General features: G+C 41.6%; 1 long non-coding RNA gene across 2 annotated transcripts in view; it reads right to left on the reverse strand.

Annotated features, from left to right (window-relative positions):
* LOC144466968 (uncharacterized) overlaps positions 1-17,119 on the reverse strand; it is a 130,678-nt gene that overhangs the window by 87,765 nt on the left and 25,794 nt on the right. Inside the window, exon 1 of one of the 2 annotated variants that reach the window (XR_013493362.1) lies at positions 1,954-2,166. The exons of the other annotated variant lie outside the window; for it this stretch is intronic. This is a non-coding gene — a long non-coding RNA (uncharacterized LOC144466968). Of the gene's footprint in view, positions 1-1,953; positions 2,167-17,119 lie in introns of those variants that run through there. 2 annotated transcript variants of the gene reach the window in all.

Below are 17,119 nucleotides of genomic sequence, written 5' to 3' on the forward strand. Positions count from 1 at the left end.
ACTGGATGGCAAACTCCAAAGACCCCTCTAGCAGCCCTGTAAGATTAAAAAGCTGCTCCACAGTTCCATAGCCAGGACAAAATCCAAATTGCTTCTACTGAATCTTATGTTCGACAATCAGTGGGAGCCTCCTAAACTTCCCCAGGAGGGCTGAGAAGTGCGATACCCCAATAACTGGAGCACGCCCAATATTTGATATAAACATATTTCATATGGAGGCCTGCACTTGTACTCTCTAAATGTACTCTAAAATGTAAAATAGATAGTTATCTCTTTATACAAATAACACGTCAAATCAACAGTAAACAATAAGTCACATCGAGTATTTGGTTCATGTTGAGGTCATCACTTAAATTATTTTTGCCCTTGAAAAGACTTCAACTTTGACTCTGAGTCAGGTTTGCAAACCAATTCCCCTAATTAGGCAATAAAAATTTGAGCTGCAAATAATTTGATTGCAATTAAAGGTAACCTAGCGACAGCCTATCACAAGGCAGCCTCAAAGTGGGAGAGAGCAGGACCAATAATGTTGGAGTGGACGTTGGTACTCAGCTGTGCCTCAGTGTAACTTGTTAGTGGGTAATTAGGTCAGCTTGTTACATCAAACAGCACAAACACTCTCATGGCCCCACAGTCCGCTGCATGAAGCTAAATTAAGGCAACAGCCTTGAAAAGCAGAAACATCTTAGAGCTGCGCATTAGGAGGGGACACCGACAATTAAAAAAAAAACTCAAGAGCGTTGTCAAGTGATTACAGAGACTTTTGTGTAACTGACAAGTCACCGGTTTGATCTCTGCGAGTACGTGCTCAAGTGTCCTTGAGCAAAAATACAACCTGAGTGTCAGGTTAAATATTTCACATACAAATGATGTACTTCACATTTTTCATGAGGGATTTTGTCTAAGTGAGCGCAAATGAACAATCTTGGCAATAATGTATTTAAAGTAAGAGATATGTGAAGAGAAAAAAATTAGAGACTAAAGAATGAATAAAAGAAAGGTGGAGAATAGAAGAGGAAAGATGGATGATTTCCATTGACAGCAGGCAGCCAGGTCATCCCCAGGGGGCTGCGGGGCGACTGTGACAACCTCACACACACACACACACACACAAGCGTCCCCCCACCAGACTTCAAACCCAGCCTTCCTTTCCTTTTTGTTTTCTTTCTACCAGCTGCCTTTAAATAGTGGGGGTGATTTTTTTTTCTCTATAAAATGAGACAATAAGTCTCTTGTTCTCTGTCCTCTTCCTTAAGGCATTCAGGGGAGACAGCGGCGGCCACAGCTGGGGCACAAACACCATTTTCAGAGCAGGCCATAACTCAGTCAAGCTGCCTTGATAAGACTCATAACTACTGTATGAATTTACCGTCACTCAAGTTTTTTCCCCTTGTACTCACGGCTGCACGCTCACCTCCTTTCACCCTCTCCCCTTCAGTGTAAGCCATTATAGTGACTTTCACTAAGCGCTTTAGGATAATTAATTTATGGCACAGCACTGTGACATCCTAAAGTCCTCTTTGAGCAATTACAGTGTTTGGTCAACTTGTTCTTCTTGTCAGAGGTGCAACATAAATGCCCTTAATTCTCTCAGAAAAGTGGGTTTACACTTTACAGGGACATTCAGATAGCGCCAGACAGGCTGTCAGCGAGACCTCCACGGGCCCCTGGGTGTTTCAGATCAAAGGGCCACCCGCCAAGCCAAAACATGTCTTCTGACAGTTCAATATCACGCGACGAACACGTAGGTTTTAAATGAATATCATATGAAGCTACAGTAGACATCACAAGGCATTCATCATACATAAATCTCATAACAGCAGGCAAGCGCTGCTCTGTGGTAAACACACATCCATGCATCTCAACTGCACATCAATGACATATTAAATCCTAAAAACCATAAATAATTTGTCACACAAACCCACAAACAGTAACTAGACAACTGTTTCTTACCTCAAGCAGCTCCCTCTCTTTTGCTTTGACAAACTGGGTGAGTGTATCCTCGAAAATCCAGCTTCCTAACCAGCTTGGCTGCTACCTTCATTTTTTTTGGCTAACTTCACTGCGGCTCATTTAGTTCATGGTCACTGTGGGCAGCATCATAACTCCTCTGCCTTTGCTTTCTAACTAAAGCCTGTCTGGTGTTTCTCTTCCATCAGTTTACTATTTAGGGAAACAATTCATTGTTGTGTCACTGCACATTTCTTCTTGTAGCCCAGAGCAAAACACTGACAATGGATCTGTTTGAAATAAGCCAATCAGACACCTCAGATTCTTGGTAGCCCAGCCCTCGTATTACTCCATTGGCCAGTCACAGGTGTTAGTTGTCTTGAAGGCCCTTAACTGTCAGGCCGCACCCACACAGGTGTTATCAGGGCTGCGTTCAACCCCAGTAAAACTTTTACACAAATGAAAACAGTGGTATGTGTCAAACACTGTGATGTGTTAATTCAGTTTGATTCTACGGGCTTTATTGGGCTGGGAAACATACATTTATGTTGCGAAAGCAAGAGTGAAATACAAACTAAAAACATAAGTACAATAAATGAAACTCTGCAACAGGGTGCTCCTGATTGAGTAACACCTCTGACACCAGCACCAAATGAGAAATAACATAGTTTCAAGTAAACGTGTCTTTAAACCAGAAACCAAACCAAAACAGTGCACTCAGTTTTGAGATTGAACGTGCCTCAGATCAGATTTCTTCTCAGAGCGGTGTGGGTATGTATAGAAATAGAATAAGGGTACAGCAAACATTTAACTGTTTGACATGGTCATGTGACTACTTCAAAAGAAAGTGGTGATTGTTGTGAGTTGCTATGGTGACATCACACATCAGCGAAGATGTTAAGCGATTCACATTCAGTAGTTTGAGAACTATGTGTCTTTTTTTTGTCATTTTTGTGACTTGCTGCTGCAACACTGACATTTCCAACAAACCTTTTTCTTTCTTTTGTTCTTTTTGTCTTTCGTTCTTTCTTTATGTCTATCTATAGGCAACAGAAACTGTATCATCATAAATTGACAAATTGTTCAACCTTCCACATTGAAAAGACATCCAGAGGAGATGATAAGAGTTAGCTTGTTTGTAATATTATGTTAACATTTAATGAAAATAATTTGAGGACTTAGTAACCAATAGAAATATGAAAGCAATATCCTCAATTTTTCTCTAGCACAAGGCAACAGGGACAGTGCACAAAAAACACCTCACCATGCTTTGTACAACTGCAAAACCTCACCTCAGTGAGATCACAACTTGCCGCAAGTCGGTTTATAGCCTGAAGTTAGACCTATACAAGGGAAAGAGTTTTTTCTTTTTTTTGCAATGGCAATGGTACACGTGATTGGATTAGTGAATGGGCCTATCAGGCAGGGGCCCAAAGTGTCAGGGCCCCCCTGGCTTTCACCTGCAAAATGTCATTCAAATTAACACGCAAAGACCAGGAAGAGACTCAAAATGACCACAAAGACATGGAAAGGAACTACAAAGAGGCACAAAATAACCACAAAAATGGGCAAAATGGGGCGTCTGTGGCTTAGTGGATAGAGCAGGCGCCCCATGTACAAGGCTGTTGCCACAGCAGCCCGGGTTCGACTCCAGCCTGTGGCCCTTTGCTACATGTCACCTCCTCTCTCTCTCCCCCTTTCACGCTTAGCTGTCCTGTCCATTAAAGGAAAAAAATGGTCAAAAAATATCTTTAAAAAAAAAAGGGCAAAACAACAACAAAGGGACACAAACAACCACAAGGAGACACAAAATTACCTTCAAGAGACCCAAACAACAATAAAAGGACACAGCACAAACACAAGGGAGACACAAAATGACAACAAAGAGGCACAAAATGACTACAAAGAGACCCAAAACAACAACAAAGAGGCACAAAATGACTACAAAAATGGGCAAAACAACCACAAAGAGACACAAAATTACCTTAAAGAGACCCAAACAATTATAAAAAAGACACAACACAAACACAAGGAGACACAAAATGACTACAAGGAGACACAAACACAGGGAGACACAAAATGACTACAAAAAGACACAAAACAAGGAGACACAAACACAGGGAGACATAAAACGACTACAAGGAGACACAAACACAGGGAGACACAAAATGACTACAAAAAGACACAAAACAAGGAGACACAAACAAAGGGAGACACAAAATGACTACAAGGAGACACAAACACAGGGAGACACAAAATGACTACAAGGAGACACAAACACAGGGAGACACAAAATGACTACAAAAAAGACACAAAACAAGGAGACACAAACACAGGGAGACATAAAATGACTACAAGGAGACACAAACACAGGGAGACACAAAATGACTACAAAAAGACACAAAACAAGGAGACACAAACAAAGGGAGACACAAAATGACTACAAGGAGACACAAACACAGGGAGACACAAAATGACTACAAGGTAACACAAAACAACCACAAGGAGACACAAAATGACCAAAGAAGACACCGACTTACCTTAAAGAGACCCAAACAACTATAAAAAAGACACAAAACAACCGCAAGGAGACATAAAATGACTACAAAGAGACACAAAACAACAACGTGACACGAAATTACTACAGAGACACAAAACAGCCACAAGGAGACATAAAATGACTACAAAGAGACACAAAACAACATGACACAAAATGACTACAAAGAGACAGAAAACAACACCATGACACAAAATGACTACAAAGAGACACAAAACAACAACATGACACAAAATGACTACAAAGTGACACAAAACAACCACAAGGAGACACAAAATGACTACAAAGAGACTCAAAACAACAACGTGATACAAAATGACTACAAAGAGACACAAACACAACGAGACACATACCACCGCAAAGTCTGTGTGTCTTGCTCCTATGTAGGATAGGTAGCTGGGCCCTTTGCGTATCTGCGCTCAGGGGCCCAATGTCTCATAAGCCACCCATGATGGTACACATTAAAATGGTCGCTGCTGTGATCATTCTGCTGTGTTGATTTGAATGGGAATGTCCATTTTACTTTCACAGTGTTTCTATGGCATGTACAGACTACAGATGCTCCTCAGTATCTCCTCTGATGTAAAAGTAAAACACACTGTTTTTAAAAGACTGGCAATGACAGATAAATCCAACCTTTCTGTTGTGTGTAAGCAGCCTGATGTAAACGCCTGAACTGCCTTATGAAATTTAAAAAACAAAAATCAGGGAAGGCTTGGCAGCACAACTCTGCTCCTCCTCCATCTTGAGCAGAGGCCTCATCAAAACCTGTGCACATGTGCAGGGCTCTAAAATAAATATTGTTATAAAGACAATCTTAACAGTCGAAACATGCAAACCGCGGGTGTTTTGTAATGCTGGATTGCTTTTTTTCCTGCTCATCGCTCAGGACACCCTGTTGCTAGATCCAGTCTTGGCTGTCAGTTGGAGCAAACTGGACTAAACTTGCCGTGAAATGTTGTCAAATTATCCTTACACTCCTTTTTTGTCTATTGTGGTCAAAATCCCAACTTCCAGTGCGCTGAAACAAATTCAATTTGGCTGCAGAGAGTTTCTCAGTTCTGCAGTTACAGCTGCTGCTCTAACTTGTTGTGCACATAACATGGCTGAGAATCAGTATTTATATTGCAGATGCAGTGAACAAATCCAGGTCACCCTTACCTTCAGGCGTCACCATCATTACAATGACTGCCATAATAGATTGTGTCCTATCATCATCATATTCAGTAATACAGCTGATGGTTGTCATGATAGCAAGTGTGAGATGCATATGTTCCACTATCATTACCATTCCTTCCTCGCCGTCTTCTCTGCATCCTCTTCCTCCTCTGCTCAGAATGACAGACGAGTGGCCTTTGGCCTGTTTGTTCTGCAGAGTGTCGGCAGCGAGGAGTGCTGTCCACAGACTTTGTGAGTTTGTGGTAATTAAAGCTGGATAGAGCCCTATCAAGTAAAGCTGCTTATGTTTAATACAGTCAGCCATGCAGACAGGGGCCGGCGGCACACGGCCCCGGCGCAGCAGGGGAACGGCACGGCGCACAGCCTTTGCGCATAATCCCACCCAATGCATCAGCATGAGAGCATGCGAGAGGGTGAGGGGGAGAGGGGAGGGCTTGGTTGTTACGCTTGGGCATTTAGCAAAGTTAAAGAGCATTTCATTGTGTGTGTGTATGTGTGTGTGTAGATCTGTGGTGTGTGTGTGTTTGACAGAGAGAGAGAGTAAGGGGGACAGGGCAGTTGAGAGGGGATGGAGGGAGTTGCAGGGAGTGAGAGGGATTTAGTTTATGGCAGATAGACTTCACTGACTAACTCCATTGTGCTGGTGCTCTCTGGTGTGTGGATCAGAGACAGTGTCCTCTCCGTGTAAATCTGCTGGCATCTCCAGCCGGGCACTCACTCACTCACTCACTCACTCACACTCACTCGGTCACAGTGTAACGCGACCGTGCAGTGAATGATGCTTTGAAAGCCTCGAGTTCAGACAAAGACACAAAAATCCAACTCACAGACAGGGGGACTACATCTGCACTTACACACCCGACACAGCTGGGCTATTTTAGGATCTTCCACAAAATGTAATGAATCAGATGGCATTATGATGATATCTTCTTAGTAGGGCAGCCTCTGATGCTTTAGTAGTGTTTAAAAACAGTTACTAATGTTTTGTGTCAGTATAAAAGGAATCAGTCATGTAGGAAGTGTGTGGATGACTGAAAATATAGTGTAGTGTGTGCTGGATGGTGCAGCAAACCAAACAAAGAACAAAGAATGAAGGCTGAGGAGTTGCAGCAGGCCGTGCTGAGAGAGTGACTGATTAGCAAGGCAGTCCTTTTATGTCTTCTGAGAGCCCCACCTAGATGTGCAGGTGCAACCAGACAGCGCTCCCAGCTCCACCCAGCCAACTCCCATCATCTGCAAACACAAAGGCTGAATCCAAATGTCCACCCTCTGGACTTAGCGGACTGAGCCCACGCAGACTTTAGTTGTACGTCATGTGACGTATTTACCATCATCACGTAAAGTCTGCGAGGGCAGAGACTGCAAGCCTCGAGATTGTTTTACTCGTTGCCGTGGAAACAAGATAACGATATAAATCCCATGTATTGCCTTTTTGTTCAAAAACAGAAATGTCTGTAAATTAGGACAGGTCCATAACTCAATAAATTGGGTATTACTTACATTAGAGACCTTCTTTAGTTGTTTTTCAGCCATTTTTTTGCCCATTACACTGCGCAGCCTAATAGGCTGCAATAATAAAATGCATTTTCATTCCCTCTACAGTCTATACTTACACATATCTCTGTATCACGATGTAGTTGAATATTATTTCTGGCCCACACAATTCAAATCACATTTCAGTAGGCCTAACTATCAATAACTATTCTAAACATTCATACGTTTGTTTTTTTTCTTTCAGCAGTTGAAAAGCCCACAACATCACGACCATATTGCAATGAATTGTGGTTTATTAGGTCAGTGAAGTCTGCGGGAAGTCTCCTTGAGGCCCCTTGTGGATTGGTTGAATTGTGGATTTGCACAGCCCTCAGCACTCCCTGACTTTGTGAGCACGTTCCTGGGAGTCTGCAAGTTCAGTAAAGTTCAGACATTTGGATTCAGCCAAACAGCAGAGTAACTGATAGGCTGAGTGGGAGGAGTCATCACAGTCACAATCTGACCACCCCCAAAACTGTCTTTATTAGGCAATGTAGCTATTGTTTCCATTTAAAAAACCCTCGTCCTATCAACTGGGGTACCTGCACACCCCAGAGGTTAACCTTTTGTCATATCTCACAACTGCCATATGTCATCATTCCAATTTTTCAGGACTCTAATGACTTCATATCATTGTTTTAATTACTGCTTTTTAAAAGTCTCACTGTGTTGGGGTTGTGGGGGACCCCAGTCAAAAGCATCCAATTCTACCTGTGCAGTTTTAATAGATTGTACTGAGTTATTGTTTACTATGGATCCTAATTTAAAGTATCATACGCCATCGTAAGGGGAGCAGGAGCACTCATCCATCACTTCAGGCAATGGCGTTAGGTAGGTACGATGGGCCCCAGTGCACACTAGTCATAAGGCATACACACACACAATTTGGGGAGCTTTGCTACGTTTTCCTCCTGTTCGTTTCTCTCTTGTCCTTTCTTATTGCCAGATTTCTGTTTTTAAGGCATGACTGCTCACCGGACTTGCAGATGTGTTCAGTCAAGTTGTCAGTTTTGACAGATTTTACGCCTAAACTAGATACCATATCATATCGTCTTGTCACATCATCAAATAGAGACTTGACATGAGGCAACATCCACGTTACCCAACAATCATCATTGCATACCTGTGTATGACAAGAATATCAAAGAAAACAATAAATAATTGATTTAACTGAATAGTTATTTTTATATTTATATATAGTTTATTCAGAGTTTCTTTTATAGTTTATGTATAATAAGCATTTAAATTTGTCATAGAGTAAGAAAAGAAAAGACAATCGCAACAGAGATGGGTTTGCATTTTTGAGGCCATGTAGCTCTCAAATGGCACCATTTTTAATGTAATGTGAGGTTTTTTTTTTACAAACTTAGGTGTAGTTCCAGGGTGGCATTTTAAATCAATCGCATATCCTCACCTGGAAAATCTACATGAAAAAGGTGTTGCCTTTGAAAGACAAAGACATCTGAATGACTGTGGGTTTATTTAATTTATTCTCTATTTGCATCAAAATGTACCCAGTTGGTTTGAAAATACAAATATAACATAAATCATGTTTACTTGAAATTACTGAAAACTAGAGGATACCAGACTCAAAGGATGGTAAATAAACTTTTAAGTACTAATGTGGATTGAACTTGAGATAAAAGCTGCATTTTGTATTAAAGAGAAGCATATTTTTATATTATTTATATATTTATAGGCCTACAATATACAGAATAAATGTAACTCTCCTAAAATTATAATATGTATGAAAATATATTTGATCAGATGAAATTAATTACATAACTAAGTGTTTCCACTCTGTGTGGAACCCCAGCAGTAATAATGGTCTGCACTGCGCTGCACTTGCCTTTCTAGTCGTCCAACCACTCAAAGCGCTTTTAAGCAGAATTTATACCTCTGTGTTGAATCGACGCTGTACCTACCAGTGTAGGCTCTGCGTGGACGTAGAGCCTACACTGTACCCTGCCTGACATGCACCTCCCCAGAAATGTAACTACATGTTGTGGTGATACAGACCTCCCATCTATTTCTGTAAGCTGAAACCATTTCCCTCAGTGGAAACAAAGCTTTTATTTACTTTAATTTGTGAAGACAATAAAGCCTCCATAAAATAGCATTTTAAGTCTTTTGTGTGATTAATCTTGGCTTCATATGAGTGGAGGAAATCGCCACTGATTGCTAGGCTAATTTATACAATGTAAAATGCCATAGGCTTGTGCTAATAATGTTAGCATGTCAGACAGTTGAACCTTGTGAGGTGTAATGGAGCTGAATTTTGTAACGTTTCCTTTGTTAAATGTTGCTGTTGTCCCTGGCTTCATATTAGTAGAGGAAAAGTATGCTAGCCACTAGGCTAATTTATACAATGTAAAATGCCATAGGCTTGCGCTAAAAACATTAGCATGTTGTATTTGTGGGGAAAATGTGACCAGATAAAGACAAGTGTTTGTCTGTGAATGCTGCGAGTTTAAGCTGATTTGTGTACTGTGTTTGAAATTGTCTCTATTAAGCCATGTTTAATGTGTGTTTAATGTGTGTTTTGAATCAACTAAACTTCACAGTACTTCACAGAAACCCTGACACAACTAGTGTTTTGGAGGTGTAACTGCAGAGTGACACAGACACACCATCACACAAGTATAAATGCTCACAACGGCGTAGGCTCTGCATAGAGCTGACGCACAAGTATAAATCTCAATTTACAGTGTTTCATATTCACCCATTCACAGACACATTCACACCCTTGCAACCGAGGCTACCATACATGGTGCCACTACTTCTTCACACACACTCACTCCCTATGAGTGCATGTGAAGTATAACTGAACTATTTTAAACAAAGTATAAAAGCCACACAGTCACTACTACTGTTGTGTCCTTGCTTCTCATCTCTTGTGTATTTTTTTTTACGTTGAAGAAACTTGTAGAAGTTAAAGTACCAACATTACTCTACCTTCCTTTTCATGTGTTGAGCAGACTTTACCTTTTCAAGTACTTACGATGCAAATTCACTGCACAGTTTATATGAATCAAAGTCATTTAGTGGAAGTTCCGTTTTGTGCCAGAGTTTGTTTGCCTGATGATAATTACAGACTGGAAGTTAAACTTTACCCACTCCTTTTTTTCCTTTTGATCATGCTACATCACACACAGCTTACCTCTAATTTGATACACACTTGTTCATGTTAATGAAGAGTGTGCGGCCAATCAGCCAAATGAATTCATCATCAGCCAAGTGAAAAATCTGTAGGTAAAAACAAAGTGTTTGTTTGGTTTAAATTTCTAAGTGGGCAGGGACTCGGTAAAGGAGCACTAATCGACAGGTGAAGAGGGCAACACCTGACCAAGCAGGTAATTATAGTCTTATCAAACCAACTGAACACACTGATTATTGTTTGGGTCTCCAAATATAGTGAAGCTATTACCTGTGTGACTTTTAATTTGACCTGATGGACTAAAAATAGGGACATGCAGCGTGGATAAAGGTGTGGAACATGTTTCAGATTAACAATCGACAACTAATAATTGAATTCTTCAGCTGCTGCTTCGTTTTGGTGCTGTAATTGAACATGGCCGAGGTTTCGCTGCTACTCAGTGTGCATTTACATAACTGATTTCTGAGAAGTGGAGAGGGAGTTGTCCAGCTCATATTCCTAAATGGGAGGCATACAGTGCTGTAATTTCACAGCTGTAATGTGGCATCAAATTAGCCTTTCAGATCAATGTCTAATCTAACCTCGGCCCAGAAAAAGATCTGAGCGATCCAGTCTCGAAGAAGGCTGCCAAATCCCCCAGCATCCTTAGTGGTGGTGCCGTGACGACACTTTAATAAGCTGTAAGCTCCTCTTCTGATTTAAGACAACCTGAAATATAACACTAATTCCCTTGATGAAAGGAATGTTATTTCTATAAATGTGACACATGTAACACAAGCTCAGGCAAGGGTAGGAGAGAAGGGGAGCGCGTGGGGGATGAAGATGAGGATTTGCTTTCTGTCTAATGCACATATTTGCTGAAGTGGCTTCAGCCAGTGTCTTTTCAGCTGACCTCCTCTCACTCAACCCCAAAAAAAAAAAAAGGTTTCAGTGTGATATTCCTTCCCACTTTTTCTCAAGATGTTTGATCTCTAAGCTCAGAAGAGGGTATTAGACTTCACAAAGGCGAGCCGTTGATACCCCAGGGATCAATACACCCCGGCTGGTCAATTCATTAGAGCCCTACAGTGATTAATTAAGTTGTCCTAAGCATCGGAAGCAGGGAGCGACAGAGGACGTTAAAAGGGGGCGAGAAGAGAGGAAAAGAGCTGGCTCGGATCGACGCGGGTGGCGAGGAGTCGTGAAATGTGAGGCTCGGCGGTGATGTGCGCTTTTGAGTTTTTCATCTGTCTTCACCCCTGTCTGCTCTGTCCTTGGAGCCGGGGCTGTTCATTAGAGGATGAGGAGGAAGCTGGATACCACAGTGTGAAATAGGGAGAGATGCTAATCCTGACAGGTTAGTCATTAAGAAGCCCTTAGAGAGGAGGAAGAGACAGAGCAGGAGGGGAAGGGGAGGAGGCAAGAGGGAGGACAAGGGAAAGAGCACAGAGTATGAGAGCAGGCAAGAGTAGCCTTGTTATAATCCTGGTCAGACACAATGTGAAGCACAGCAACCTTTAACCCCGACAGCTTGTTTTTTTCCCCCCATTCACCGATTTTTCTTTCATGTTTAAAACACATTGTGTGGCTTTTAGCTGTCACTGACTGGTCTTTATTGACCTGCGACCTCTCGAGGCCTCAGCTGATACTTTTCTGGTGCTGTCATTGCCTTTAACAGACTCTAATTGACCATATGGACAGAAAAGCGTGCGCACAGGGCAGAGAAACAGAGGTTACATGGAATTCATGTCATCATTTGTGTGCATATATGTGTGCTCACATCTTACTCATACCTCTCTGCTTTTATATCTAGCCTTTGGGCTAAAAAGAACTGGAAACACTTTACATTAAGATCCCTGTGATAAGCATTTGTCAATAGGTAATAAGGCTCTTATAACTCCTAAGGCAACTTCCCTGGCCACATCTGGCAACTCTTTTTATACCAAAATCTAAAAAAGACAACCGTTATATGATGAAATATCTATATATCTATATGACTGGACCACGTGGGAATTTAATTTGAAAGGACTTGTTCCAGGAGGTTAAATATGCTGCATGTGTACGGCCTCTAATTTCCAGGGCTGGTACCTGCGGTTATTCCACAGGCTAGTTAATAACATGTCGGGCAGGAAATCCAAAGTGTGGGATCATTTTGAGAAGGTGAAGGACGAACCCAAGGTGATATGTAAACTCCTCTTCATTGGTCGACTACAAACATGACGTATCATCTGAAACATGGAAGTAGCTACATGCCCATTAGCCACTTAGCACAATCATTACTGCTTTGCCGACAGCATCATTAACAGGCGGCTCGCTCAGTGTGTGACGTGCACTTGTAGATAAAATATAGGCCTATATTAATGAAGGTTCATTAGTACGGTTTTGTATTTCTCTGTAATGTAGCACAGTGTTAACAATGTTACTGATACTATTCTTTCTCACAACTTGGACTCAAACCATTGTGTTGCCCCGCCCAAAATATATCATTTAATCATTACATTAATATCATAAACAGCGGGCAACTAGTCGACTAATGGCCCTAAATGACGACTACTGGTCGACGAAGAAAATTCTTAGTCGGGGGCTCTGAGCATCTGATAATGACGCAGATGGGTTTACACTGAAGTTGGTGGAAACGCGGGTGAGTCTCACACAGACGCTAGCAGTGACACTGCCCAAGTGGTGTACCTTGACGCCCTGGGAGTGAGACCAAGCTCACTGCTAAAACAAAACAAATCGCTTGCTGAATTAAAAAAAATTGGAGGATACTTGTTACACCATATTCCAGACACTTTCTTTAATAAGAATGTCAAATCTCTGTTAGCAATTATTTTATACTTGGCTAAAAAGTGCATCTTGCTGCAATGGTCTGGTCTGCTCCACAGGTCCCCACGGTTGACATGTGGTTAGCATGGATATCAGCTATGCTTCCTCTGGAGAAACTGACTCATGATCTCAATAATAAATCGGACAAGTTCTGGCAACTTTGGGAACCATTACACTTTTTCCTCCAGAAACTCTTACTTGCTCATCCCTGGCGGGCAATAATGGATCACTCCATCTGTCAATATCACGATGTTGTACAATCTTTTTTAAAACTTATTAGCTTATTCATTCTTATTTGTAATACACTGCAGCATTTGTTCTTTGGGTTTTTTTTGTGTGGATATTATTTTCTATACTTTTCTGTTTTGTCTGTCTTTATGTCTAGGTGTTTGGTTCTGTTGGTTGGCTTTGTTTGTTTATATACAGTACAGGCCAAAAGTTTGGACACACCTTCTCATTCAATGCGTTTTCTTTATTTTCATGACTATTTACATTGTAGATTCTCACTGAAGGCATCAAAACTATGAATGAACACATGTGGAGTTATGTACTTAACAAAAAAAGGTGAAATAACTGAAAACATGTTTTATATTCTTTCTTCAAAAACAGTTTCTTCAAAATAGCCACCCTTTGCTCTGATTACTGCTTTGCACACTCTTGGCATTCTCTCGATGAGCTTCAAGAGGTAGTCACCTGAAATGGTTTTCCAACAGTCTTGAAGGAGTTCCCAGAGGTGTTTAGCACTTGTTGGCCCCTTTGCCTTCACTCTGCGGTCCAGCTCACCCCAAACCATCTCGATTGGGTTCAGGTCCGGTGACTGTGGAGGCCAGATCATCTGCCGCAGCACTCCATCACTCTCCTTCTTGGTCAAATAGCCCTTACACAGCCTGGAGGTGTGTTTGGGGTCATTGTCCTGTTGAAAAATAAATGATCGTCCAACTAAACGCAAACCGGATGGGATGGCATGTCGCTGCAGGATGCTGTGGTAGCCATGCTGGTTCAGTGTGCCTTCAATTTTGAATAAATCCCCAACAGTGTCACCAGCAAAACACCCCCACACCATCACACCTCCTCCTCCATGCTTCACAGTGGGAACCAGGCATGTGGAATCCATCCGTTCACCTTTTCTGCGTCTCACAAAGACACGGCGCTTGGAACCAAAGATCTCAAATTTGGACTCATCAGACCAAAGCACAGATTTCCACTGGTCTAATGTCCATTCCTTGTGTTTCTTGGCCCAAACAAATCTCTTCTGCTTGTTGCCTCTCCTTAGCAGTGGTTTCCTAGCAGCTATTTGACCATGAAGGCCTGATTGGCGCAGTCTCCTCTTAACAGTTGTTCTAGAGATGGGTCTGCTGCTAGAACTCTGTGTGGCATTCATCTGGTCTCTGATCTGAGCTGCTGTTAACTTGTGATTTCTGAGGCTGGTGACTCGGATGAACTTATCCTCAGAAGCAGAGGTGACTCTTGGTCTTCCTTTCCTGGGTCGGTCCTCATGTGTGCCAGTTTCGTTGTAGCGCTTGATGGTTTTTGCGACTCCACTTGGGGACACATTTAAAGTTTTTGCAATTTTCCGGACTGACTGACCTTCATTTCTTAAAGTAATGATGGCCACTCGTTTTTCTTTAGTTAGCTGATTGGTTCTTGCCATAATATGAATTTTAACAGTTGTCCAATAGGGCTGTCGGCTGTGTATTAACCTGACTTCTGCACAGCACAACTGATGGTCCCAACCCCATTGATAAAGCAAGAAATTCCACTAATTAACCCTGATAAGGCACACCTGTGAAGTGGAAACCATTTCAGGTGACTACCTCTTGAAGCTCATGGAGAGAATGCCAAGAGTGTGCAAAGCAGTAATCAGAGCAAAGGGTGGCTATTTTGAAGAAACTAGAATATAAAACATGTTTTCAGTTATTTCACCTTTTTTTGTTAAGTACATAACTCCACATGTGTTCATTCATAGTTTTGATGCCTTCAGTGAGAATCTACAATGTAAATAGTCATGAAAATAAAGAAAACGCATTGAATGAGAAGGTGTGTCCAAACTTTTGGCCTGTACTGTATGTCTGTGCTTTATTTGAAAAATCTAATAAAAAGAAAAAAAATTGGAGGAGAATTATTTCCAGCATAGCTCTACCGAACAAATTGAACATTGTAATGAACACAAAAGGCACCAATAAAAAAGACTGATAGTTACATTTCCTATATATAATCTCTTTCAACTAACTCAAAAAAAAAAGGCACACGACCAACCTTCAACATTGAAATGTGATTGAAATTATGTCAGTTGTTTTTCATTATTCATTCATTCATTTTCCATAACTGCTTACCCTGTTGGGGGTCACGGCAGGGGCTGGAGCCTATCCCAGCTGACACTGGGTGAGAGGTGGGGTACACCCTGGACAGGTCACCCGATGATCGCAGGGTAACACATATGCCTGGTACACACTACATGACATTTCTGCCCATTCTGAAAGTCACTATGTCAGATTACACGATTGTGGAGTCATAAAATCGTGCCGTGACTTGGCCGACAGACATGACTCACTACACAATGGTCCACACCAATCATCTCTGGTCGTCTTTCATGATGTGCGTGATGTCATCGGGTTATTCTTGTTCTATTTTTATTAGTATCATTACTGTTTCATTCACTGTGGCTGTTCATGTGCCAGCTGAAATGTTGTTGTAGTAACGTAAAAAGCGCCACCAGATGGCAGGAGCTACATTTGAAGTATTGTACGCAAACACGCAAGTCACTGAATCCTTCCCAACAAGTCCCTGCAAATGTTTCACAACAAAAGTCTATTTAGAAAATGAAGGGATTCTCTCAACTGAAGTTATAATGGGCTTTTAATTTGAAACAGATAGGTACAGGGAGTGTTGAGTGTTCAAACCAGGAACCCTCTTGCTGTGAGGCAACAATGCTAACTACTGCACCACCATGCCGCCAAGTTGTCAGTTGTGTCAACATTAAACAACACTGAAACATTTCATTCCAATGGTTGTAACAAAGTTAGCAAAATTCTCTTAAATCAACATTGAAACAATTTTGACACAACGTTTATGAAACAGCATTGTGAAATCAACACTGATTCATCTGTCAAAATCAAAACATAATTCAACAGTGATTCAGCAGTGAATCAACATTAGAATGCCAGCTGGGTTGTGCAGCCCTCGCAACTGCCCTAATAGCCTCCTTTATGTACCATTATGATATACGAGGTCCATTTACAGTCTTGACTAATAATGCTCACCATCAACTATTTATTTGTGAGCTCCAGAAAAGCTAAATAAACTTATAAGGAGCAGTAAGGTGCAACACGACCTGCTGTCAATCACCAGAATTCGATTTCTCCACACGGGTCCACATTGTGCTGATGATGCAGGATGGCAGTCGCCAAAACTGTCGAATCAATGAGTCACCTGTCAGTCCATATGACTTCATGTTTACAGCTCTTTGTTTGTTTGTTAAAAGCCGGTGTGAACATGATCCAAACCAGAACTAAAAGGCAATGATGTTATTTCTTCTCCCTTGATATGGGCCAAATGAACTGAACCACAGGTGTGAAAGAGCCCTCAATCCTTCTGTCACTGCACAGCTACTTCCCTTCACATTCCCTCTGACACATCTTTCAACACTCATGCTCGTTTTATGGTGAGCACAAAGGTGCGACAGTCAATGCTAACACATTACCATAAAGCTGAAGGGATTCAAATTATAGGCCCTTTGAAGCCTTCTAACGTAAATTGGGCGAAATTACAACTAGCGCGGGTGGCTGTCGCAGAGGCTGATGCCTACATAATTACAGTGTGCTGCCTTCCTTGGCAGGAAAAGAAGGCTCTGATGAATCTGCCCTGATTGCCAGTATTTAGCAGCATCGTCCTGATTGCACATACAGTGCATGTGACAGGTAGCTGTTAATCCTTTCAGT

This window comes from Epinephelus lanceolatus, chromosome 15 (assembly GCF_041903045.1).
Source record: "Epinephelus lanceolatus isolate andai-2023 chromosome 15, ASM4190304v1, whole genome shotgun sequence".
Classification (NCBI taxonomy): domain Eukaryota; kingdom Metazoa; phylum Chordata; class Actinopteri; order Perciformes; family Serranidae; genus Epinephelus; species Epinephelus lanceolatus.